Raw genomic sequence first — 27,437 nt, 5'->3', positions numbered from 1 at the left:
CATATGATGTGCATAAAAATCTTTAATAAACTTCCTCAATCTATAAAACACATAGACAGTCTTAACCCTTAAATGCATGGTGATGTATATATGCATCACATATTTGATGGCCTGTGGCTCAATATGTAGATATCCAAAATCACATTTAAAGCTTAATTATTATTCAGTATTTATTATTATTTAATAAATAATTAAATAAATTAAATAATATTATGATTTATTATTTAAGAATAAAGATGAAATGGCGGAAAAGTGCGATAAAACAGGATGATGGCGATTTTTATTATGTGATTTAGGCAGATTTTTTCGGAGTTAGTAATTCGTTTATGTTTAAACATTTTATCACGGGGGTTTCACAAATAGTGTACCTTTCTAATAGTAGTAAAACTTTACAAATAAAACTTACCAAGTATTCAATATTTTTTTATTAATTTTCCCATAGTCAGAAAACCATTGTCTATCACATATATTAATATCTCGTTAAAAGAAAAATTCATCCATAAATATTCAAAAAATCCCTTAACACATATCTCATAAGCAAAACCTTCTATACATTGCAAGAGTTTTTTGATGACAGAATGTTTAATTAATGCCTATTATGATAAAAATAAGTAGCTTAATTAAGTAAGTATTACTAATTAGCTGTAAGATAACTTGTAGGTATAACATACCTAATTTGTAATTTACCTACTATTAAGTAGTTGTATGATTGCTGCGCCCTTGCAGGGTCATATTACTCCCACATGTTATATGTTTGTAATATGTTTGCAATAAATGCTTTGTTTGTTTGTTTGTTTATTTAAAACCAAAGACATGTAACTCCGTATAGACGGATAAAGTCTAAGAAAAAAACGTACCTCAAAGCCCTAGAGAAAAAGGTACAGTGGCCTAGATGGCACTAATATTAATATTTGACATTTTAATACATATCAAGCTAACAATATGGGCCAAATTGTCAAAACTGAGGTTCAAAAGTTTTAAACTTGTGTCGAGAGATGGCAGTCTACGCACTGTGATTACACATTTTACTTTTACAGTAACTCTCTATATTACTTAATCCTCTTAAAACGTTGCCTACGTATGTCGTTGCGAACTTCTACACTATAATTAACTGTTATCTAATTACCGTGGATTGAATTCACTCAGATTTCTTTTTACATCATGAATATCGATTACGTAGATTAAGATCACGCTAATAGTATTTAAATGTGATCTTTTAACGAGTTTTCCTTCTTCTTCAGAAAAACCCTATGTAAGATATTTTCCACGTAGTTTTACGCACTTTTTCCTTATATCAGTGAGTGGCCACGTGTATATGTAGATATGTACATAATTAACAACAAGAAATTAGATGAATATTTTTCCTCTTCTCATAAATGTTAGGTTTTACTTAGATTGTTGGCGGTTTTGAGATAAAAAAAATATGGTTGTTTAAGTCCCCCTTCCTCTCAATGTTTTCCTAGGCAAACCTTACTTAAGCACGAAATACTACAGGTCCACCTTAAACAGGAATGCGCTCAGGATCTGCGTTTACAACATACAACATGTGTACCGATACCGACTAACTTAGAATTCGTCGCTGTGTCCGAATGTCGCCAATACCACTTACAGGTTGAGGACGTATTGCGAATGCCCGTCTTATTAGGTATCGGAAACATAATTGTTCGCGAATACTAAGTCACGAAATCGGTACGCTTTTGTACTGGGAAAGCAGTAAGTCGAAAATAAAATCGTGTCGAGAATCAACCGTAACGTGTGGATGTTTGAGTCGTAAGTTAAGAAAAGTGTCTTAAGCTGACTGTACGGTTTATTACTGCAAGATTTGAATATTGCTGCTTATCTAAACAAAATTAGAACTATGTTTTAGAGGTATTGTCAATAGACACGTAGGTGGTTGTTGATATTCATTAACTACAGTTTTCATTGAAAGATATAAATGTTATTGCTCTTATAATATGAAAATTGTAGTGTGAAACCTTCACACTTTAATGCAAATATTCAGGAGATCAAACTTTGTCGGAAAATATTCAAATCCCAAAACATAATGCGTGATTTCCCAGAGATAATAAATTGTTTCGCCCCAAAAACTATCAATTAGCAAATTTCAAAGAAATAGCTACAACCCTTTAAAAATCTCAGAAATATATTGCTCATTTAAAGTTTATGAATGAACGACAATTTGAGAAAACAACATAAATAATAAAAAACCGCAAGTGCCATTAAAATATTAATTGAATTGTTTACCGTTTTCAGCACGCGCTATAGGTAAATCTCTCGTCGCGTGTGGTTTTCTAATGCCATCACTTACCGTCTTTATGCGTGGTCGTGCCCTTACAGACAATAACGCTAAGTGATATGTCAAATTAACCTTCATACCTAATATCTGGCCAGCTTTATCTTGATTAACTTGTGCCAATGATGTTGGGATGTATATTCGATTTTATTGTTTCGCCATGACATATTTTAAGATAGGAACTGGCATCTTCTCTTCAAGAAGAAACTCTTTAAAGTAGTAGGTACGTCTTCCTCTATAAGAAACTCCTTCCACAAATATTTTTAGAAAAAAAGGATTCAATAGGTATACGAATGGAATATATACTGAGAATACTCTTGAACGGTAAAAAGTTTAAATCGTTTATATTAATAAACTTCATTGAAGACAGTAAAAGTTAAACCTGTGAATATGTAGAAGGATATTTTATGGGCATAATAACTTGGAGCCAAGGAGCGAGTTGGTCTAACGAGTAGCTATTTATACCGCACTTGGTTTAAGAGGGCTTTCGTGTGAAAAACAGTGAAATCGCAACCGAGCGCTTGATCATAGCGTGTGTGGTATCAAATTAAAGGGCTTTGCGAGTAGTTTACAAATATATATCACATTATAGGACTTTTTCTACTTGGTCTAACAAAATATGAGAAAATGTCCAAAAGTGGTAATAATTGTACCGGCGAAGGCTCGTTTTCAAAAATATGCCAAAAATAAATAATAGCAATTTATAATCACTAAGGCATAACAGCAATTTAAAAGTAAACGTTGCAGATTAATTAAGTACAAAAATTATTTCGATGTAGATTTTGAAAGAAATTGACACTTAATTTTAGGTAATTTCTGAAAAAAATTGAATTCGTCTTAGCCTCGTTTACTCTTTTTTAAAACCTTATAATCAAAATGTAGTCTGAGAAGTTTGTAGTACAGGGTATACGAATTATAAATTTACCTGTTTTAGTAATCAAAATTGTCCAAATTTTACAAATAAGATCGACTAATTCAGCTCTATACGTGAGTTTTTCTAAACGTGCATTAGAGAAAAATTCATAATTAATTTAGTGACTTGGTTTTCAAAAATCCAGTCTTATAAAAATCAAGATAATAAGATGCTCTAACTGAAATTTGAATTAAATAAATCTATTGCATAACGGAAAGTGTAGTATTTCACCGACTAAAACTATCAATTTTACATTATTTTGACGTTTTTTTTTTGAAAGCAGCCTTAATCGGTTCGCGTATCAGGCCAAATTGAGCTTGGGACGTCCTGCTGCTACAGATTAATATACTAGATAGTAGCGTTGCATTGGCAAATTGAATGGGAGGTAGTGTATTTCTGTACTCATAACCAATATAGAAAAATTTAAAAATACGGTGATATTGCAGTCAAAACAACAGATGATATTTGATAATTGTCCTTATATTTTATTAACTGATAACTGAGATACGAGGCTAAAAGCGAAATCAATATTCTACATCATCCACTTCTTAATGCTAAAGTGATATAAATAACAAATACGTACAGTATGTAGACTAACGTCAAACACTATCGCAGACAAATGAAACATCATTTGAGCAATGACGTTATTGCCTATCTAGGTTAGATATTAAAGACCGGCTCTAAGTAGCGCAAGCAGAGTTAAGATTAATCAACAACAAAACAATCATCCGTTGGAGAGAGTACGTGTGCATTGTCAAAACTTTCCGAGATATATCACGCCGTTGGAATGCAAAGACACTTTCTTCCTTACAATTTGTACTTAAAAACCGGAATGGATTTGCTCGGGCACGAGGCGATGATGGCGATCCGGTGCGAACCGGTGGGAACCGGCGAGGGCCCTTAAAGTTAAAGAACGCGGTGCAGCTCTTTCCATTACCACGAGTCGCGAGAGGTCAGCCACTCGGCCCGCGACCACATACTCGTAACATTTAACAAGTTGCGTATATCTATTTTAGACATGCTTTAAGTATGTCGTAATAAATGCAAAAAAAAAACTAACAAAACTGCAAATCAAACATGTTTACGAAGGAAATAAGGTCCATTTGTCATTTATCCTTGTATTTCAATCGTACTTAGGTACATGTAGTAATGTTTAATGGCTCGCCCGTTTTTACTAATGACAGATACCTACTTCATTATCTATTGCTTATGTCACTCACTAAATATGCCTTTTATGGTAGTATAAGTAGACATACTCTTCCGGTAAGTTATTACAAGTAAAAGAGCATCGAAATGTGTAAGTTAAAGCAAATACATATATGTATAACTCCGTATAGACAGATAAAGTCTAAGAAAAAAACGTACCTCAGTTCCATATAGAAAAAGGTACGGTGGCCTAGATGGCATTACACCTTTAGGGTACGCTCAGCTAGATGGCGCTAATATTAATATTTGACATTTTAACACATCAAGCTAAGAATATGGGCCAAATTGTCAAAACTAAGGTTCAAAAGTTTTAAGCCTGTGTCACAGAATATATAATAGTACAAGTACCTGTGTCAAGAGATGGCAGTCTATGCACTGTGATTACACATTTTACTTCGACAGTAACTCTCTATAATACTCGATCCTCTTTGGTTAAAGTGATATGAAAATCAAATATCACTTCAATATATGTACAATATACCGGATCATTGAGTATTCAAAAGAGGAGTCGTATAATGCAAAGCTTTGTAAATTCCGCTCATACTATAACATCTGTTTCTCTCAAAATAAATACATTTAACTCACATTAAAATCTGCATGCGCCGAGGTTGGGAAATCCTTTTAATAGCATGTACGAATAAAACTATCAACACGATGTGGAGGGGAGGTAATTAAGTATAATATACAAAGTAAATGGCCCTAGACGTCTCTCACCGATGGTTGATCGAAAACACAATGTTTGTTGATTAAAGCATCAGCGATCTGCACGTATAATTGTAAACTTGACCAATCAAATTACGCTGATGTTACTTCATGAATTGGCAGAATTAGATTACACCTAACGCGTTTGGGTAGGTCAGTGGCGTGGCATACACATTATACGTGTAAAACAATGTCAGTTCTTGTATCGGTACTTGATTTTATATTGTTTTGTAAACACGTGGTGTCGCTTGTTGTTGGGCAAGTTTGGTATTACATCTGGTGGTTTATCCACAGGTCTTCTTCTATCAATCTTTTTAGGTATTCTTTATTATTTATGTCAAAACCATTTTAGTCAGGGGGCAAACAGTTTAAAGACTTCAAAGCACGATCCTATAAGGCAACAGTTTTAACCCCCGACGCAAAAACGACCCGGGGTGTTATAAGTTTGACGTGTCTGTCTATCTGCCTGTGTGTGTGTGTCTGTCTGTGGCATCGTAGCTCCTGATCGGATGTACCGATTTAGACTTAGTTTTTTTTTTGTTTGAAAGCTGAAATTAGTCGGGAGTGTTCTTAGCCATGTTTCATGAAAATCGGTCCACTACGTCGGAGGTTTTTCAAAATTTTAATTTTGTTTTTAGGTACGTCAGGCTCCCCGGCAGAACCACATTGTCTTTCGGAAACATGAACATATCAGAAAATATCTATAAGAAATCTATAGAATTCTAGGACCATTTGGAAAAATTCTATATGCCTAGTTTTTGTGTTATACGTTAATAACGTTAGTTCTATTTCTATTCGATAATTTGCTATTGAATTAAAATTAATATTATGTAGCGTTTATGACTATTGACTTGTCTACATGCTACGACCACTTTTGATATACGGATTGTTTACATACTTGAACACTTCGTATAAAAATACATGGCGTTGATGACACTTTATTATTTCATTGACGTGGCGGCCAAAAGGTCAAGAAGTCCAAATTCGAATCAAAAATATTGTGGGTAGGTGGTTATAATATCTAATATGCATGTGGGTAAGAACATGAATAAAGAGTCAGTCTTGATCTGAGCACGTAGTTTCATTGACGCGTCCCGATACCTTTACATGGCGCAGCCGAGATAAAAGAACCGTTAAAGTATTTGTTTTTAGTATATTCGCGACCGTTCGCGATGGAGTCTATCTTGCCGCCGCCGTCGCCGTTTATTTTCGATAATAATTTGGAAAATGTGACTTCTGGCAATTTGTCTGTGGAATGGACTAAGTGGAAAAAAGCTTTTAGTATTTACTTCGACGCGTGTGAGTTATCGAAGAAAGAGGAAAAGGTGCAAATTAGTATTTTGCTCCATGTCATCGGGGAGCGAGCTCGGGAAGTGTACCAACAGTTCGAATCGGAATGCACGACGTTAAAGAGTTTGATTGAGCGGTTTGATAAGTTTTTTTTGCCTAAGAAAAATTTAACTATAGAACGGCACAGATTTTTTACTCGTTGTCAGCATGATGGTGAGTCGATCGAGCAATACGCTTTTGAGCTCAGGAAGCTGGCTGCCACCTGTGAATTCGACAAGCTAATGCAGGATTTAATAAAGGATAGACTGATTTGTGGTATAAAAGAGACGCATTACGGGAGCGGCTGTTACGTGAGCCAGATCTTACGCTAAGTAAATCTTTGGATATTTGTAACTTGGCCCAGATGTCCAAGGTGCAAGCGGGGGCTATAAAGCAAGAGGCTGTGGAACATAAGGCATATGTGGTGGAAAATAATCCGAGGCATAGCGATGAGTACAATTGGACAAGTGAAGGTAGTCGAAATAATCAAGTTTGGGGGTAAGTCACCGAGGAGCGCCGGCGCATCGAGGAGCGGCGCGCGGCCGGGGCCGGGGCGGCCGTTATCAGGCCCCCCCCCCCCACCCCGCGCCCGCGCGCCCCAGTCCTGCCCGGCGGGATCACCTGTTTAATCGGCAAGTGCGGGGTGTAAATAGTGCTAATGCTAATGTTTCGTGTGCGCGATGTGGTTTGCCTCATGGCAGTTCAAAATGTCCTGCTATTGGCAGAAGGTGTCTGAAGTGTAGTAATTATGACCATTTTTCGCGGATGTGCAATGTTTACGAGGTGCGAGCTGAGGAAAACAATGATCAGGTAGGAAACTGCTGTACTAGTTCGAGTGTTTGGTGGATTGATCTGTTGTTCGAAAAGGGAAATATTAAATTTAAATTGGACACTGGAGCCGATGTAAATATAATACCGCTTAGCTGTTTGAGTCAAATTAGTTTGAATAAGAACGATTTAAGCGCGACGGGTGATACATTGAGTGGGTACTCAGATCATCCCCTCAATGTAGTAGGCAAATGTAGTTTGAAAACAAAATACAGGCAACGGATGTATATTCTAGACTTTATTGTGGTCGACACGGCCTCAGATCCTATATTAGGTAGGGATTCGTGTGTTGAACTAAATGTTGTCAAGCGAGTTTTACACGTCGAAATGAATACCGGTAGTAATTTAGAGCGACATGTGTATAGGGAGTATTCGGATGTGTTTGAAGGAGTTGGGTGCATGCCGGGGGTGTATAAGATCGAGCTGAACAGAAATGTTACGCCAGTGGTACACGCTCCACGAAAGTTGCCGGTAGCCTTGAAAGATAGTGTTAAAAAAAGTTAGATGAAATGGTTAGTGATGGGATTATTGCCAAGGTAGAGGGGCCCACGGATTGGGTCAACAGCATGACCGTTGTAAGGAAGGCTAACGGTGACATAAGGCTATGCTTGGATCCGAGGGACTTAAATCAGGCTATTAGGCGTGAGCACTTTAAATTACCGACCTTGGATGAAATGTCTGTCAATCTCGGAGGTTCTAAATTTTTTAGCACCCTGGATGCCAAGCAAGGATTCTGGCAGCTTCGTCTTCACGAAGATAGTACTGATTTAGTTACTTTTAATACAAGTTTTGGGAGGTATAAGTTTTTGCGTTTGCCCTTTGGAATTTCTTCAGCGTCTGAAGTATTCCACAAAAAAATGTACGAACAATTTGATGATTTGGAAGGTGTTTGTTTATTCATTGATGACCTTCTAATTTACGGTCGTACAAAAGAGGAGCACGATGCTAGGTTGTTACGCGTTTTGGACCGATGTCGTGAGATTAATTTAAAACTAAATAAAGACAAGTGTAGGTTTGGTCTGTCCGAAATAAAATATTTAGGACATAAGATTACTCAAAATGGCATTTATTCGGACGACTCGTATACGTCCGCAATAAGAAATATGCCTCGTCCAAAAAACACTAAGGATCTAGAACGATTTCTAGGTATGATAAATTATGTAGGTAGCTTTGTACCGAATCTCTCCGACAAAAATCATGCACTCAGGCAATTACTTAAAAAGGACATAGAATGGCATTGGTTGGAGTCGCATGAGAAAGCTTTTAACGATTTGAAACAGTGTTTGACAAGTGTACCTGTATTACAGTATTACAGTTTAAAAAACCCGTGGTTATTTCTGTTGACGCTTGTAAGAATGGACTAGGGGCTTGTTTACTACAGGACAATTTGCCTGTATGCTATGCATCGAGGTCCTTAACAAAAGCTGAACAAGCATATGCGCAGATAGAAAAAGAACTCCTTGCATGCGTATACGCCTGCGAAAAGTTCTATAGTTATATCTATGGTCGAGGTGATGTCACAGTGGAAACTGACCATAAGCCACTGATAAGTATTATATGTAAGCCGATAGTCTCTGCTCCTGCGAGGTTACAAAGGATGCTCCTGCGTTTGCAACCATACAACTTCAAACTTGTATACAAACCAGGTAAGTATATGTATATGGCCGATACTCTCTCTCGTGCGGTGGATCCGGCGAGCGCTTCGAATGAAATTCCGCGCGATCAGCTGGACGCGCGCGCACAGGTGTGTGCCGTTCTGCTTAGCAACCCGCTTGTTGACTCGCACTTTGTACATATACAAAAGTTGACTCAGGATGACAGTGAACTCCAAATGGTAATAAGGTATATTAAAGAAGGCTGGCCGGAGTGTAAGCAGGATGTCGATGACCAAGTGAAACCCTACTGGGGTTATCGTGATGAATTGACGGTCGCGCATGGTATGGCATGGAAGGGCGATCGAATTATTATTCCAGCTTCTATGCGTAAGGAAATGTTAAGGCGGGTGCACATTGGGCACTTAGGATTAGAGAAATGCAAGTTAAAGGTGCGTGAATCTGTATTTTGGCCAAATATAAATAGCCAGCTAGAGGACTTAATTAAAAACTGTCAAGCATGTCTAACCTTTAAAAACCAGAATGGGAAAGAATCATTGATACCACATGAGATACCGGACAGGGCTTGGTCGAAAATTGGGGTAGATGTATTTCACTATAAGGAGAAAAAATATTTATTAGTAGTAGATTATTTTAGCAAGTTCTTGGAAGTGATAGAACTAAATTGTTTACTTTCTAGCCATATTATTGAGCAGTTAAAGATTGTTTTTAGTCATCAGGGCATACCTAACATTGTAATATCAGACAATGGCCCTGAATTTTCTTCCAGCCAATTCAAACAGTTCTCTCAGCAGTGGTGTTTTGAACATATAACGTCGTCTCCTTGCTATTCGCAATCAAACGGGCAGGTTGAACGGAATGTGCAGACCGTAAAAAATATATTAAAGAAAACTAGTGTTGAAAAACTGATTTCAGGCAAGCACTGTTAGAATATTTAACCACTCCCATCACTAATCAGTTAGCATCTCCATCAGAGTTATTGAACAATAGAAAGTTTCGTGGTATCGTCCCGTATGCTCCAAAACTTCTTCATCCTAAAATCCAAGTGAATGTTACGGCAGAGTTAGAAAAGAGACAGATTAAACAAAAGCTACAGTATGACAAGACGGCACATGATTTAAAACAATTATTGCCAGGCCAAAAGGTTAAAGTTAGAGTAGATAAGAAGTGGGTTAGTGGCACAATTTTACAAATTAAAGGTATCAGATCATATTTAATTCAATTGATGCAGGGTGGTACTTTAGTGAGAAACAGGCGTCATCTTATAGTAGACTCGGAATTTAGGCCGGAGTTACCTGTGTGTCCCCGGCCTTATGACGATATCACCGTAACAAGTGATAACGATAACGCGAGGGCGCATGCGCCCGCCCGGCAGCCTCAGTCGCACGCGCAGCGTGCTGTCATCAACACGGCTCCAGTGTCCGATAATGCTCCAAACAGTAACAATAATTATGTCACTCGTTCTGGCAGGGTGGTGATTCCTCCTGATTGGTTTTAATTAGCAGCCGGGTTGAATATGCGCGGTTTCGAAGATGGATTTGTATAAGTACATTATTAAAAAAAAAATACCTAAACAACTAGCAGTAAGGTTCAATTTCCATTGGAGATTAATTTTGTTTTTAAAAGGTTATGTAGGTAAAGAACACCTGTGCTAAGTACGAGTAGGTACGTAACATAATGGGTTAAGTAGTTAATACAAAATATAATAAGTAGGTATGTACCTACTTAATAGTCGCTAAGTCGTTAAAGTTAAAGTGTAATAATTCAATAATAGATTAGTAACCAACTGTGTAATATACTGTATAAAAATGGTTCATTACCTCATGAACTGAAGATACTTTAAAGCTCTTATATTGCATGATATTTTATTCGCCTTTGTCTGTTTTAAAGATTAACAGAATAGGTATATAAAAAAAAATGTTCAGTAAAAATATATATATGTACTTATGGAGCTACAGTAAATTTTTGTATACAATAAGAAAAATGTTTTGCTACTATATGAGTTTTTTATAGTATTTGCCGATATTGTGTAATCATTTAGAAATTATTTACCTAATCTCGAGGCTACGAATTATATATATATAAAAAAAAAGTATATTAATGTTGAGCCGATTTGTATTTTTATTCTAGGCTATTAATAAACCAGGTATCACGATGTCTTTAATACCTACAACCAGTTTTTATTGAATTCCGTTAACTTCAAAGGAAGGTTCTTAAGATCACATACAATTAATTTCTCTAAGAAGCTAGCGTCTCAACTCGTTATCGAGTAATTAAAAAATAAATAAAGATAATTGCTGAACACGTGTGTGACAACCTTTAGCAATTCCTAATGTTATTTGTTTTGACATTTGCCGTCAATCACTTGACACTAACTTTTGAATGTTATTCTTAAGGGTCTCTCACACTAATAAATTTATTAATTATGTATGAAAATGATGAAAATTTTTTTTTTGCGAAGTTAACTAAAAGTGATATACAGGATGGTTCCTGATAATGAACTTAGCTACGTGTCGAATTTAACGGAAAACAAAAAAAACACGGTGTATATTATTTTATTTTCTCTTTAATACCTTCACTGATTTTGCATTGTACAACTGAGTGAATTTATGATTACCTACTTTTTTTTTTTTTTTATGAAAAAGGAAAGTAAGTAGGTTTATATGTAATTTATGTTATTCCATATGTTTAAATGAATTAAATTAATAAATGTGTAACTTGAGATCTAATATAGGAATTGAAACATCTAAATGTAGAAAAGGGGGTTGTGGGTAGGTGGTTATAATATCTAATATGCATGTGGGTAAGAACATGAATAAAGAGTCAGTCTTGATCTGAGCACGTAGTTTCATTGACGCGTCCCGATACCTTTACAAATATTATCTTTGCATACTAATTACAAGCTACTTACAACAAACAACAATATATAAACTTGTGTATTAATTTTGATAGTTAGAAATCCATCGAAATATCTTTAATCAAACGAAACCACACTTTTCCTTCTTGCGTGCGAGTCGTTAGAACCTTTTACGTCTCAAGCTGATTAAAATATAACAATATTAAAAAGAATGAGTCAATCTGTACCCGCGCTGTCAGCATTTCATTGATGGCAGTGTCGCACGACACTTCTCGATTAATTCTCGCTCTAACATGTTCGAGGGAGTTTCCTGGTCAATAATACTGGTTATTATCGGTTCGAACCAAGTCAAATATGATTGTTCTTGGAGGTATATTATTTATTCATAAAAATAACACAAACATGTTTGAGTTACGTCATGTGGATATCCAATAATTGGCTAGAAAAAAGGTTATATCAATGGCAATGCGTTTAAAATGTTATGAGAATATATAGGTTGGTACATCTTAACTCGACTGACTGGATAGCTAAAGACTCGGCATAGCTTAGCCGTTAGCTTTGCCGTATAGTAGTTGTATTTCAGCCTGTTAACGTCATACAAGTACTCCTAAATCAGTAGTAGTACTTCTTATGCGGAAAAACTTTATTTTTAAGTTTTCTTTGGCATAGATACAACTTGCTATAAAGGATGGCGCTTCATCAATTTAACTTAGTTATGCAGACTATTACGCAAAAGTCAGTCGTACATTGGATACAACAGATTTCGCACTGACAGTTGTTTTGTTCAACTATCATACAACAGTGTTGAACGTTCGTGACAATGGCTCCCATTGAAGCCAACAAAGGGGTCATGACGTGTCTGTTTAGATAGCTGTTACCTTCGCCACAATTTTACGCGTCTCATTCAAAATGGGTACATACCTAAAGTACTCGTGTATTTTTATACTGTACCGTGGCAAATAGGTCTCCTGAGTGTAAGCATGTATAGGAAATATAATAAAACCTTTTTGATGATCGACAAACCATGTAAGATGCCCGCAAGTTAGATCACTCTTATATGGTTTAGGATTAAAATAGAGAAAGATTTTACTTTCTAACATCTGTTTTCACACAGACTATGATTTTTTGTAGAGATGTGTCGTATAAAACTACATAGGTATAAAACGGCAGCTTTGTTCCTGGTAATAGAGAATAAAGCGGAAAGCGGGAAACAGGGATTCGGCTACGCGCGTAGCGCTACGAAAACACAGTATAAACCAGTAATAACTCTTCTTACAAACTTCACGCCGCGCGGTCTGTCCCCCTCCCTCCCCTCGCATGCAGCGAAAACATGCGAAACTGGTAATTATTGGGCTGGACAGTCGGGGCCGCGTTTGCGCGCTGTTTTGATGTGTGTGTGAAAATGACGTCAGTACCGAGGTCATTTCGTTACTGTAGTGTTTATGGATGTATGGAGAACAGTTCTAAAAATCCGGATATAACATTCTTCACAATTCCTAGACTTCCAGAAAAGTAAGTGGTTTTTATACTTATATTTTTGCAGCGTTAGGTAAAAGTGAGATATAGTGATGCATTAAAATCAATAAGGATTTACCTGTAACGACATTAATTACTTTGCAACCAAATACTTGTTTTTTATTTAGGTAGATGATGCGATCTATCTTATCTCGAAAGTTTGGTACCTACTTAAATATTGTGGAATCATCTATTCAGACATTTTATGTAAATACTATTTCGTCAGTATTTAAGAAAAAAACACGTACCTACTTGAATGGTACGTAGTAGAAAGTGCGTTTTTGTTTTAAATAATATCTAAGTATAACATATAAATTACCACATACGTGATGTGAAAAACCGTCCCCGTGAATATCTCATTTTGCTCGGGATCGTTACACAATCTAGTATTGCGCTTATGAGACTAATATATGAATAATATTTTTTTGTGTATTCAATATTGACTGGTGTGGTATTGTTATACTAATACTTACAGTTACCTAATAGTACCTATTAGATAACAACAACTTACTTTGTACGAAGTTGATTGATTAACTTTATAGTAATTTTGTTCAACCCTGCGTGACCTTGCGCAGTAGAGACCGCCCGTATCTACCTGCCGGAGATTAACTACTGAATATTACTTATACTGTGACGAAAACGTCGTTGGCGGCAGTGACTGCGCTTGGTCCATAACATTAAGACGCTACAGGAGCGAAAACGCTAAAACGCTAAAAATTCATTCAGAAAAACTCAGTTAAAAGATATTGCGAAAAAATCTTTAAAATCGAGGTTCCGCTCTCGACTGTTTCCTCCTTCAAAACTTAATCAAACGTAACGAAATTTGAGAATCTGAATTTCAATAAAATTCACAGATTCACAGATTGTGTCGGACCGTTTAGTTTTTTGGCTAATTGTTACCAATTTTGAATACCACGCCTTTTTTGCGCTAATAATCAATACGGCCGTTTTTCGATAATTTTGATTTTTGGAAAATAAGAATATCAAAAAAATCAAATCGGTCCGACCCAGATAAAAATAATAATAATCTGTGTTGAAAAAATCATTGCTCTATCTTCAAAAACCAGGGGGGAAATAGTCTAGAGCGTTGGTATGGAGAATTGACCCCTCCAGTATCGTAGTATTCTCCTTTTTCATTCCTCAGAAATGCCTCATCAAGAATTCTCAGGTTCCTTGTCAATAGTTCTGACGATTTGAAAGGCACTAATTCGTAGATTGGCATCTGATTTCCTGGTTTGTCGTGCTGTATGGGTACAGAAATCAGTGTGATAATTATGCATGCATAGTATATTATCATAGATACAGGAGGGCGATTTTTGAATCTCGTATACGGGATTTTGTCACTAAAATACGGGTTTAAACGGTGACTTGCTTATTTTTTTCAGTGAAAATTTTCTGAATTCGAACGCGTGAGACTCAAAAATCGGCCCGCAGCTCTTTTAAACATTCTGAATGGAAATTATGTGAAGTTAACGGAAAGCAAGTCCCAAGTCCTATGCTTAAAATTGACTGAATGAACGAGGAAAACGACTTCTTGGAATGCAAACTGTAACCAAATTTAAATATCAAAGACACTTTAAGTACATGTATTTATTTACGATACAAAGCTTTTTATTGATGGAATTATTATTCCCCAGCCAAACGCATAATAAGTAGTCACTTGTACCTGCAATCTGCATCTATCCACTAAGAAACACGAAATACACGATACACTTATTGTGGCTTGGGGCCAAAGTTTTATTTTAATACATTATATGTATACTACATGGCTACTTGACCCTTTTTTAAAGTCTCTCTTATATTATTATTATAATTACTAGGTTCAATGAAAACCGCAAAAAATATTTTTAAAGTGTAAGTACTTTTTTCTACTTGTCGACTGTAATCTGTCAATTAGCGCACCACAGACTAAACTATAAGTGCTAACTTTTCAGTGTTGGATACTTTAGTTAACTGTAATAATTTAAATACATTTCATACAATTTCTATACTAATTTGCGATACCTGGCAAATTTTCCTGCATCTGAAACACATTTTTTTTTATCTGTCGCGTTATCGGCCAATCAGAGACGGTTATTACAAACAATTGGTTGCTAGGTAATTCGATGTTGATACAACGGTGAACGACTCTATTAACATTAATTTTAACTTGCATGAATGATGATATTTCCGTCCATTGATGATGAAGATGAGGACTCGTAGAAAAAGTATTGTATACAATAGTGATATAATTAAGCTTTTCACTCTCGTACCGTACTATTAGGCCACTCAGCAAGCTTCGTGGCCTAAACATGGTACTCGACTGAAAAGCTTTATATTATATCACGATTGTATAAAATACTATTATTAAATCAGGCTAAAACAACATCAGCCATCTTAGTCTATACCTATTATCTCTGCTTGTCGTCATTCTGCTGGAAAACATTTTCTGACGTTTAAATATAAGGCACAAATGTCATTTAATGTCTAATTTGATCTCCAATAGACCGATTTGAATGAGTTCTTCTTAAACCAAGAAATCATAATTTGGCTGCTAACATCTTAGCAAATTACCATGTGACTTTCTAAAAAAAAATGGCGTAGGCACAAAATGTATTATAAAATGTATCAATTTGTTAATGCCGTATATTATGTTTCCATAGTACCTACGAGTATCATTTCGCGAGTAACTATCGCGGTAACCAAAGATACTGTTCGTTTTCTAATTTGAAGCCTCAGACTGCTAAGGAATCTAAGACTAGATAAAAGGAGTTAAAAATATACTTTTGGATTAATCAAATAAATAAAATACCTACTTAGATAGGTACACCGCAAAATTGACAATCAAAATTATTGTGTGAACTGCGAAATCAGTTGCGAAATGCATAGAGAAATTATGAATGAGTTCATTGATAAATTCGCCATGCACTTTTGAAGCTCACTATACCTATCTATAATACGCACTTTACCCATTTTTAGGTTTAGCTGTTTGTCAATCCTTTGCAGTTACTAAACAACGTGGAATCTACTTCAACTTTCAACTATGAATTAAGCAAGTTTCCTTTGTCTACATTTTCAGAGATCAATTGTCTTATTTGCTGCCTGTACTTGACTGTAACATTGTTGTTGAACAAATGTACAGTTGCAGAAGCGAATTGAAAAGGAAAACTTGCGTGCGCTCACACTTCTGCAACTCAAGCGTCCTCTGAGGTTCATTGTTTGGACAGTTGCCATCATCTTTGCAAACCAAACAGACACATCCTGTGACTTTCGAATTATCGCCTGCTAAGTACCTATTGCAATGCCTACTAACTGTACAATGAGTTAAGTATCTGCTAATGTATTAAAAAATAAGCCACTGACTTATTTTTAATTTTTAAAAAGTTAGCGAATTTTCAGCATGTTTGTAAAATGTAGGTAAAAAGCATCTCGTCCATAAACAATTATTATACACCGTGTCCAATAAGTCCGAATACTCACATTTTACCTCAGTTCTAAAGATATAGGGATCACAGGCCATCAAATTCTTATTTAAACTAAAGAGTATATTCCTCTTAATAAAATACAAGCACAAAGTACATGAAATTTCCGAAGTGTCTAAGAAAAACAAAGAGGTAAAGTGCCAACAAAATACTTGCTCGGCACGCAGGTGACGAGTTATTTTTTATAAGGAGAATCTGTATGTGATAAAACAGACGCCACGTGTCCAAAATAAACTATTATGGGTACCGAGGATAGATAACGTTCCGGGCAACTAGAAAAATGTGCCTAGGTTCCAGAGCTCACCATCGGCCCAGGTGTGGGATGCAGTATGTAAGCGAGGTAAACTACCTTCAGTACTTACAGATAAAAGCGTTAAAATCAACGTTTTTTTCTTTAAAACCAAGGTTTTGGAGAAATTAATGCCTTAAAGTTAAAAAGGATGCTTGGGAATGAGTATCATGTGTCCCAACAAGACGCACCTCCAGCACATTCGGTAAATGGTATTCTAGCGTAGTTTCAGACTAATTTGGCAGTTTTTTATCCGAAACATGAGTGGCCACCAAGGTCTCCAGGTTTAGGCGTATTAGACTATTTTGTATGGTCATACATGCTTTGAAGACTAAATTTTTATAAAATCATAAACCTAGATCATTTCAAAAAGGTTATCGAGAGTATTTGGGATGAAATGTGAAGAAAACGGTGCGTGCCGCGTGTGATCCGTTTGAGAAGCGTTTGAGGCTGGTAAACAAGTTAATGCTGGAGTTATTCCAAAACATTTGTTGTGAATGTAGTAAATAAGAGTGCCATTCATAAAATATAATAATAATGTAGTAACTATTTGTTCATTTTGTTTTATTGGCTATTTGTGCTGTATTCAAACTTATTGGACACGGTGTATATGTAGTATATTCGTGATCGAGCCTAATCGTAATCACCAATAATTCGGCAAAAGATAATTTACTTGTATGTTTTATTTTTATTACTAGGTATTTTTCATCGCACGCACACAATCTTAACATCACGTGAGATGAGAAAATACCTACTAGGTAATAAAAAAATCCATTTTAAAACGACCATACGAACATTGCAAACAAATGCATAGCGCATACTTAGGTACACTGCTCCGCCATCCTATTTGCATTAATACTTCATCCAAATGCTAATAACCTTACCATCCCGCATTTTTCATTAATTCTGTCTGATGAACACCACAATCAAGGAAGAAATACATTAAAACACTCATCATCGATCAACGAGACAATTACGCGTCAGCCCTATAGACAATTACGCGTATGACCTGTAGTCCCGCGGTAAGTACTATTGTTTTTTTTTAATCGCCGCAATTTCCGTGGCACACGCGATTGGCTAAATATAAGCGTTTTTTGCTGTTGACTCTCACGATTCGAAGAACGCACGCTGGATGCTGCGGGCAACTAAACGCGCGCCAGTCATTACCGCTGTAAGTTAGGTATAGAGGTACTGGAGCTTTTTTGAGAAAGATTTATGTAGGTATATTTTCTTTATTTCGTCATATCTACTTTGTTTTAAGCACATGTGTAAGATGTTGAAATTATGAATAATAATGTGTCAATATAAAATGTAAGTCAGTTTATGATGGCAAGGGGGGTGAGCTACCAGCTGGCCTAACCAAGGTCATGATCGCTTTCGCTTCAACATCGAAACGCTTTGTGTCTTTATCACTGTTCCACATCCACTGATGTGGAACAGTGATAAAGACACTGAACATTGATATATTTTAAACGCGATTGGAATTCGTTCTGTGTACAACCAGGCATAATGCAAGGCAATATTTAGTGTTTCTTCATATACGCGTCAATATTTCAATATTAAATGCACTGTTAATGCATTTATCTATTGGAAGTAAGACCGTGACAACGACTTGTAAACCAGCTAATAGCCGGCAGACGACTATAACTACTATAACATCACCGTAAGATGTATTGTAGTAAATGTAAGAGAGTGGAAACTCGCGCGCAGTTTTTTTGCCACGTGTTTCGCCGAGGATAACTATTAGTTCATACTTGACATGGATGAATTTTCCTGCAGTCCTAGTGACTGATATAACTGTGTCATCTGGTGCTCGCACAGAGAGATTAATTAATAATTTGCAAACATAAAGGTTTTGCCTACATACTATTGCACGGAATGGGTACTAAAAGCGTTATGTGAATGTATTCTAATCTATTAAATGAGCAGATGTGTAGGTACGTGCGTAGCGGAGGCCTAAAGTCAAAACATGTATCGAAACCCGAAGTCATATTGTTGGATTTATCGATTTAAGTGGGCACATGCCGTCGTCTGTCGGCATGGTTAAACATCCGCAACGCGTCCAGATAGGCCTCGACGCCCTCGACTAACCTGATCTTAATTTTACTATAGGTATTATACCTACTTTCATATGAAGTCTCGCGACAAAGTTGATTCGCGAATCAATATCGTATTATGTCTCTAAATAAACAAATTTGTATTTCTCTCTTAAATAATGGCTTCCATAAAATTCACGGCAAGGCGATTTCGCTAATGTCAAAGTTATTATGCTCATAGAGCCTGACTTTGTTTGGTAGTTACCAGTGGTGGGGCGTGAAAATTTTCGTTGGTAAAGCCAGAGGGGTTTTTGGTATCTATTTTGTATGGACTTCTACAGATACTAGAGAATTTTAGGGAACCCGTTGGGAATCGAGTTGTATCGACGCTCCGCCACTGGTAGTTACTTTTAGTAGGTACCAACTCTTAAAGTGATAGCTGGACTTTACAAATAGTAAACAGCCAAGATGAATTGCCATATAATTATGTTACGCGCGAGTTTTTAATTAGGTGCACTTTTTCACCTTAAGAACTTTTTCCAAGAAACCATGAATATTACACCATAAAATAAAGACCCTCGCCGCGGGTTTATTTGTAACTTCATGATACATATAAAATTCAAAAACGGATCGGATGTTCATGCGGTTTATCTTTCAGTGGCCGTCATAGAAAGACAAGAGAGGAAGATTTAGGTGTAAACTTAATTCATAATCACTACCCGTGTAAAGAGGGGGCGCATTTCTAGTCAATCAGATCCTTTCGAGTAGATTTCTATTAAGGTTTATGTAGGTAGTTAGGTACCTAATAATATTTGTTTAGGTGTTTAATGTTAATCTTCGTTGGTGGTATAATATTCAGATAGGTATTGAAAGAGAAAGAAACGACTAATCATCAATTATCACTGTGCAGTACGACAGTTTGGTTGTATCGGGAAACCTCGCCGCGACACAATGACACGTAACAATGGCCCATTGTGGCGAGCTGGGGTACTACTCTTAGTTGAAAATCTCTTTTCAAAAAAGCTTATTTGTATAACACTTTGGATTCTACTTTCGACTTTACTACGCTGTAAATAAAGTCAACCAGTGAAAAACGTGAAAACTCATATAGTCTATGTATTGTAAAAAATCGTACGCTAGCTCAGTGCTCGTAATTGACACAAGGCTGTGACACTGCAGCGACAAGTGGCACAATAAAGTAAAGATTGTCTTAAAATATTTATACATATTTGTAGATTGACCTAAGTATAATAAATCCATGTTGTGTTATTAATTTCAATTATTTCACAATTATAAAAAAATATTGAAGAATATTATTATATTGTCATTTTTTAATTCTAATCTACAACCTGTTTTTATTGAATTCCGTTAACTTTAAGGGAAGGTTCTTTACATCAAATACAATTAATTTCTCTAAGAAACTAGCGTCTTAACTCTTACGGTTATCGAGTTATTAAAAAAATAAAGATAATTACTAAACATGTGTGTGACAACCTTTACCAATTCCTAATGTTATTTGTTTTGACATGTGCCGTCAATCACTTGACACTAACTTGAATATTATTCTTAAGGGTCTCTCACACTAATAAATTCATTTATTATGTATGAAAATTATGAAACTTTTTTTTTCGAATTTAGCTAAAAGTGATATACAGGGTGGTTCCTGATAATGAACCTAGCTACGTGTCGAATTTAACGGAAAACAAAAAAAACACGGTGTATATGTAAATAACTAAATAGTATCATTTATCAATGCAATGTAGATAAATATCGAGTGTATTTTTATCATTACTAAATATTAAACAAACGAGTTTGTCCTAGACCCAAACTTATGTTCAATAAGTACTAGTACATCTGTATAAAAACATAAAAAGAACTTAAACTACTAAACTTAATCTAACACGTAATAAATATATGTACATAAAAATATTGCGTCGGTCGGTAGGGTGCCCAGAAGGCTGGAAGCATTTCCGCGTCGGTATGTTCAATAAGTGAAAAATAATAATAAACACAACTTAAATATTGCTGGAAGCCTAGCCAATATCTCTCTCCGAGGTAATAATGGAATAGTGGAAGAGTTAATACCTATACTTCTAGGTATACCATTTCGTTCGCTCTGGCGCAAACGATTATCATCGTGATTAGGCTTAGGCCCCATTAATGAAAATTATGTAGGTACATATTGTGGGGAAAATAAGTTATCGCAGATTTTTTCCGTAGTACAGCGTCACACCCTGTCCATTACTAAATTTTACAATTTATGGGTAATGTAATGAAGTACAGTCAGCCAAAAAAGTGGTTTACCACTTTCCGACCTTATGTGTTTAACATAGTCGAAAAGTGGTAAACCACTTTTTTGGCTGACCGTACAATAATAAACTTATCCTTATTACAGCGGTCTTAATAAATGTAATATTATGACGGTCGGCGACAATGTTCTACGTCGAATGCTCATAAATCCTACGATGAGGTTCTACCGTGTCGTATGATGGCAACATTGTTATCGTAGGCACGACACCGTAATTCAAGTATAAAGGCAAGGTGTCTATAGATTACATTGGTACATAATTAATATAATTATTGTAGATAATATGTAGAAGATAATTTTCCTTAAGACGATATGATACAGGTCAATTCTCCATACAAACGCTCTCGACTATTTCCTCCCTGGTTTTTGAAGATAGAACAATGATTTTTTCAACACAGATTATTATTATTATTATCCGTGTCGGACCGTTTTAAAAGACGCTAGAGCCAATCAAAAATTTCTAAAAACGGCCTTTTTCAATAAGGCTCAAAAAGAGGTGTGATACTCAAGATCGGTAACAATTAGCCTAATAATCTATAAAGTCCGACACAGATTATTTCATTGTTATTGAGATTCTCAAATTTCGTTCAGTTTAAATAAGTTTTGAAGGAGGAAACAGTCGAGAGCGGAACCTCGATTTTAAAGATTTTTTCGCAATATCTTTTAACTGAGTTGTTCTTAATGAACATATTTTTTTCGATAAATCTAGTTAATAACACTAGTGTATTTCACTGAAATTCCCAAATTGAAAGGGGGGCTCCTTTCCATTTTAGCATTTTCGCTCCCGTAGCGTCTTAATATCATTATTCAGAGAGGAAAATTAGGTATCTGACTACAACCGCTGTTGTGTGAAAAGGCAGCCGTACCTTTGTCATTTAGATTTGTATTTATGACAAAGGGAAAATATAATTTAAATAATGCAAGTTTGTAGGGTTAGATTAGAACTAAATGTGTACATAACATTTGCAATTAACAATCAATGTCATTTGGTTTATCTACCCATTGAATTTCCATGTACTAGAACATAGGCGTGAATAGGTACAGTAACGCGAGAAAATTCCGCCAGAATTCTTCGTAAAATGCCTCAAAGGCCTATTTCAGACTCATGCCATTAAGTTGCATGCTTAGTCTTACTTTCAATAAGTCTATTATTGCATATATGTAGGTAAATAAATAGTGTAAGTTAAGCAAGTGTGTGACTTACTACGTGGTCGCTTGGTGGCGTGTGATGGACAGGATCGAAGCGCCTCTCCCGGCTGCTGGCGGGCGGCTACAACCAGACGGAAACAGTCAGCGCGGCTCAAAACCGACACAACTCTCGCGTGGCAATTATAGTATTAAGTGTTATGTTATCGTGATTCAAGGCCCTTTGTTTGGGGTACACAAACAACACTTGACGGTGCGTCTAAGGGCTGCTTTATACGAGACCTCGCATGAGAGTTTCATTACAAATTACAATGCGGCATTTGATCGGCTGAATTTGGATGTAACTTCAATAGCCCGCAATGTATCTAAAATCGAATGCGAGTTCGCTCTCCGTCTTAATGTTTTGCAATAGTTCTGCAATGTTTTGTCTAGAACATATCATTAAAAGACACATTTACGTCAAGTGATGTCGCCGGCAGGGTTCCTAATTCTAATGATATCTTAGTCCAAAGTTTTTCACCCGACATTTCAGTTAAAACATCTTAGTTCGCACAGCAGGTAGATACAAATTTTGAAATTATATCATCATCATCATCATCCTCCTTGCGTTATCCCGGCATTTGCCACGGCTCATGGGAGCCTGGGGTCCGCTTTGACAACTGATGCCAAGATTTGGCGTAGGCACTAGTTTTACGAAAGCGACTGCCATCTGACCTTCCAACCCGAAGGTTAACTAGACCTTATTGGAATTAGTCCGGTTTCCTCACGATGTTTTCCTTCACCGAAAAGCGAAATTTTGAAATTATATCTTTGTTAATATTCTTATAAAAACAGTTTATTCTTAATAATTATGACCAAAAATTAATTAAGTATATTATTAGTCTGGGGTTACCTATATAAATACAGTTAGGTACTTAGGTAGCATCAAGTAAAAGCTAAAGTAGCGAAGTATGTATGTTACGTACTAGCCCCAATGCATGTGTTTTCGTCTAGTCAGACCATTTTTTGAGGTTCTCCTGTTTGTACAAAAATAATGTCTTAGTTCAAAAATCATTAATGTTTAATGCTAATACTAATCTAGTTTATTTTTTATGGCAGTATTGTACAATAACTAAATCTAAATACAAGAAATATCATTGATACTAAAAGGGAAAAAATTACGATTTTTATTTTATCTTTTAAGGATGGGTATTACAATACATGCCAGATGTAAGGGGGCCCAAAGGAAGTAACTAAGTTCTGCTAATAAACTAAAAACAAATCTTCAAGCCTATGCGTGAAGAACTGCTATAGGAGAGATTTTTTTACAATATAAGGCACATGCAATTTTATTTTACAATCAAATTAATAGTTATTTGTTATACAAGGGTGCAAAGTTGTATTTTAACGCCGAGTGTGGAATTGAAAAACGAGCAAGTGAAAGGATTCTATAGTTGAACCACGAGCGAAGCGAGTGGTTCGAGAATAGAATCCTGAACTTGCGAGTTTTTTAACACACGAGAAGTAAAATACATTTGCACCCAAGTATAACACAAAACTTTTCCCCTCACTATAGCGAGGAAACTACAACGCAAAAAATGCGTTTATCACTGATTCCAGTAGTTCCACAGGTGGTAAATCATCTTTATTACTAGATTCACCTACTTTTATCAATTTTAAAGCAGTTAATTTGACTTTATTCAAGTTTAAATTACTTTACCCACTAGTGGATAAAATGTGTTTTTATCCGCTGGTATTAAAAGACAAAACACGTGTTTCCGAGCTAGTGACGGGAAAACAATATTATAGTACTTTTACAATTCTCACTACTGTGACGTGATATACCTACATGTGTAAATGTTATTAGAATAAACAAAATATTTCTGTATTACTAGACGAACTCTTTTGCATCGGGGCTAGTAGTATATACATGTAATTTTTTTTTTCACTTATAAGTACAATACCATCTTTGTAATACCTACCCTTATTGACAAATGGAAATAGATAAAATAATATTATAATTTATAAATGATAATTAAAGCATTTATAAATAGATTCATTCGCAGAGGCTAGTTATTTCCTAGAATATAACAACAGTAACTGAAACTGAAACTCAACTGTGATGTATTCAGAAATAAAGAGGCATACAGAAACTGTTACTTTAGGTATGAAGTTTCTTTATTACTGACTAAAAAATACTATTTTCTACATGCCACTAGATTGGTTGGTAAACAATAATTTTTATTATTTAACTTATCACTTTTAACTGTAATAATATATTAGTTTTACTTCGTAATCTGCAGGCTATTATTTACACATCAAAACATGTCCAAACCGTTGACTAACACAATATTAACAATCCCGGTAATCCGAAAAGGAAAGCACAAAAGCAACTAGGTAATATGTATAAATAGACCGACATTAATCACAGATACAATATGGACGCTCATATTTATATTCTAAATACTCGTAGCTGCCTATTAATTCAATATTATGCTATATGAGCCATAAAACTGCCAATAGCTTAAAGCAAAGTGGACTTTCTTTTACACAGTTTTAATTGAAATGTATGTTGTTATCGTTGACAAATTCTCTGGACGCCCTATCAGGTGTAGACAGTTGAAGACATTAATTACGGTTTGACTTACATTTTTGAATTTAATATGTATAGTACCATATGCATTTCGAGACTAACATACTATGCAGCTTGTAATCGTGTAGATAATTATAATGTTATCCCGTGTGTAGTAAAAATCGTCACACTCGATGCGCTCACTAGATGACGTTAAATAATATAAGCCAGACTCACTATAAATGGCACCATCAGAAGTATAATAACGAAAGTTATTGAAGAATGCAAACGAGCTGACGAATCACACGATGGTATTATAAGGAATTATTGACAAACACGTACAGATGCAACACCATTACCGTTGTATGTACATTATCGGAATTTAAGATACGAATTTAATTTTTTTTTAAGGATGTATTTCAATATATATGATGTACACTTTTTGGTGAAATTAAACGGTAAAATCGGCAAGACCTGCTGGTTTATACAAGAGCAAATAAACGAGCTAGGATATCACGACGCAAAAACCATAAAACAACAATAAATTTCTCGAAGTAGTTAAATTATTACGAAATGTGACGAAATGAATAGATTTTATTGGGCGTTGAAAATCGTTTCAAGAAACTGCATTAAGTTGATTTTTCTTGTAAACCCCGTAATTATTTTATGTTTCTAAGAATGCATTTATTAATAGAAGAATATAGAACTCTTGAACTGAATGAACTTCGTGAAGCTGAACACACTATTGCCCACCAATTTGCGTGATAGTCTTTGGCTGTACATATAAATAGCTGACTCAAAACTAAACCCGGCATTCATGTAAGGAACTGCTCAAGCAGAGTGGCAAAACGGCAAAGTGAAGTGACACATAGCTTTACCTATTCCATGTGTTTGTTTGTGAGAAATAATTTCCCAATGAGCACACGTGTCGAGGTTACGGGCACTAGGGACAACAACAACACACGTGGTAGGGCAATCCACCAATCCACGGGGATCGAGTCGGTGAGATTAGGTACACAGCGCCATGTCACATATCATCATCATTCTCTTGCCCTTATCCCAGTCACTTGGGGTCGGCGCAGCATGTCTTTCTCTTCCATACATCTCTGTCACTACATATATTCTGACAAAAATTCGAGGATGATAGTATTATTTATTACGACCTGAACAATGTGACGAATTATTTAATAGCCGTCCAAGATTATTTTTATTGTACAATCTTTTATGTTCTAAAGAATTATATTGGTCGATATTGTAAATTTAAGGTTATGTAGTATATTGTTTTCATTTGAGAAGTTACTTTGTTTATTCTATAAAAGTTGTATAGGGTAATAAACAAATATACATGAATAAACTTACCATAGACCACTACGACGTCTACGACACTAAGTTTGTCCTTGGTTCTCGACCTTAAACAATCAATCGTACAACCATAAAATATTTATGCGATGGATATCACAATAGCCGGTGACCACCGTGCTAATTCGCCGCGCAAACATAATCGCTGATAACTCATAAAATGCTCTTAGAATCCTATTTTAATTCTCACGACAATTTAGTTTATTTTTTCATCCTCGGGACCATAGAGGCGCAAGTATATACGTTTTGTTTCACACGATATAATGGCACTATGGCATTGGCAGTTTATTTCAAATTGGTTTTATGTTTCCTCTAACTAAAGACAAGCAATGAATTGCAGCATCTAACTCACATCCTCATGTGTTGTCCCACTGGTGTATAAGAATCATACGGTCAAGAGAGCAATGGAATATTGAATCGAGATCAGCAAGAAGAACGCGTAACTGAAAACTATACTTCCATCATTTTTTCCTGATCCCGATGAAAGCTGACCTTAAGTCCCGACAATGATAACAGATTAGGATTACTAACAACCAAAACTTATATTCAGCAGTTGATTCGGAGGAAAAATAACAAATAAGGTCGAGCTTTGCAAAATGTTGGTTCCTTTAGTTCATAACGTGATTTAATTAACAGTTTATTAATTTAATAAGTACAAACATAAATCCGTAAGCGAAACATTTGTTACAGTTAATGAAATAGACTTCGGTACATTTTCACGCGTCTTGTACGTCACACGGAAATACCTTTCTCATAACTGAACCGTTTGAAAGCCATAAACTGAAAGAAATAATGGCACTTTCGCACTAAATTCAATAGCCTGCTCTCAGTCCTTAGCTAATGGGCAAATAGTCACCAGCAGGTGTTCCGGGGTTCGGAGTTGGGATCTCGACATGGGCATGTATTTGTGAGTACCTCACTTATGAATGATATAGTATTTATGTATACTGTGTGCACACTGTATGGCTAATAAGTACACATATTATGTACCTACTTTACATAATAAGTCCCTCATAAAACTTGCAGCAGTT

At 35.8% G+C, this 27,437-nt stretch overlaps 1 protein-coding gene across 3 annotated transcripts in view; it reads right to left on the bottom strand.

Annotated features, from left to right (window-relative positions):
* LOC125240832 (UNC93-like protein) overlaps positions 1-27,437 on the bottom strand; it is a 134,467-nt gene that overhangs the window by 49,101 nt on the left and 57,929 nt on the right. The window contains exons 2-3 of one of the 3 annotated variants that reach the window (XM_048148966.1): positions 26,407-26,456; positions 22,555-22,620 (exon numbers count right to left, since the gene is read on the bottom strand). The exons of 1 other annotated variant lie outside the window; for it this stretch is intronic. The gene's annotated coding sequence lies outside the window, so the exon portion shown is untranslated. The remainder of the gene's footprint in view (positions 1-22,554; positions 22,621-26,406; positions 26,457-27,437) is intronic. One more of the 3 variants, XM_048148965.1, reaches the window with a different exon arrangement.

Source organism: Leguminivora glycinivorella, chromosome Z, assembly GCF_023078275.1.
Source record: "Leguminivora glycinivorella isolate SPB_JAAS2020 chromosome Z, LegGlyc_1.1, whole genome shotgun sequence".
NCBI classification, from domain to species: Eukaryota; Metazoa; Arthropoda; class Insecta; order Lepidoptera; family Tortricidae; genus Leguminivora; species Leguminivora glycinivorella.
Note: the sequence above shows the minus strand (reverse complement) of the source record. Positions and strands in the feature narration are given on the sequence as shown.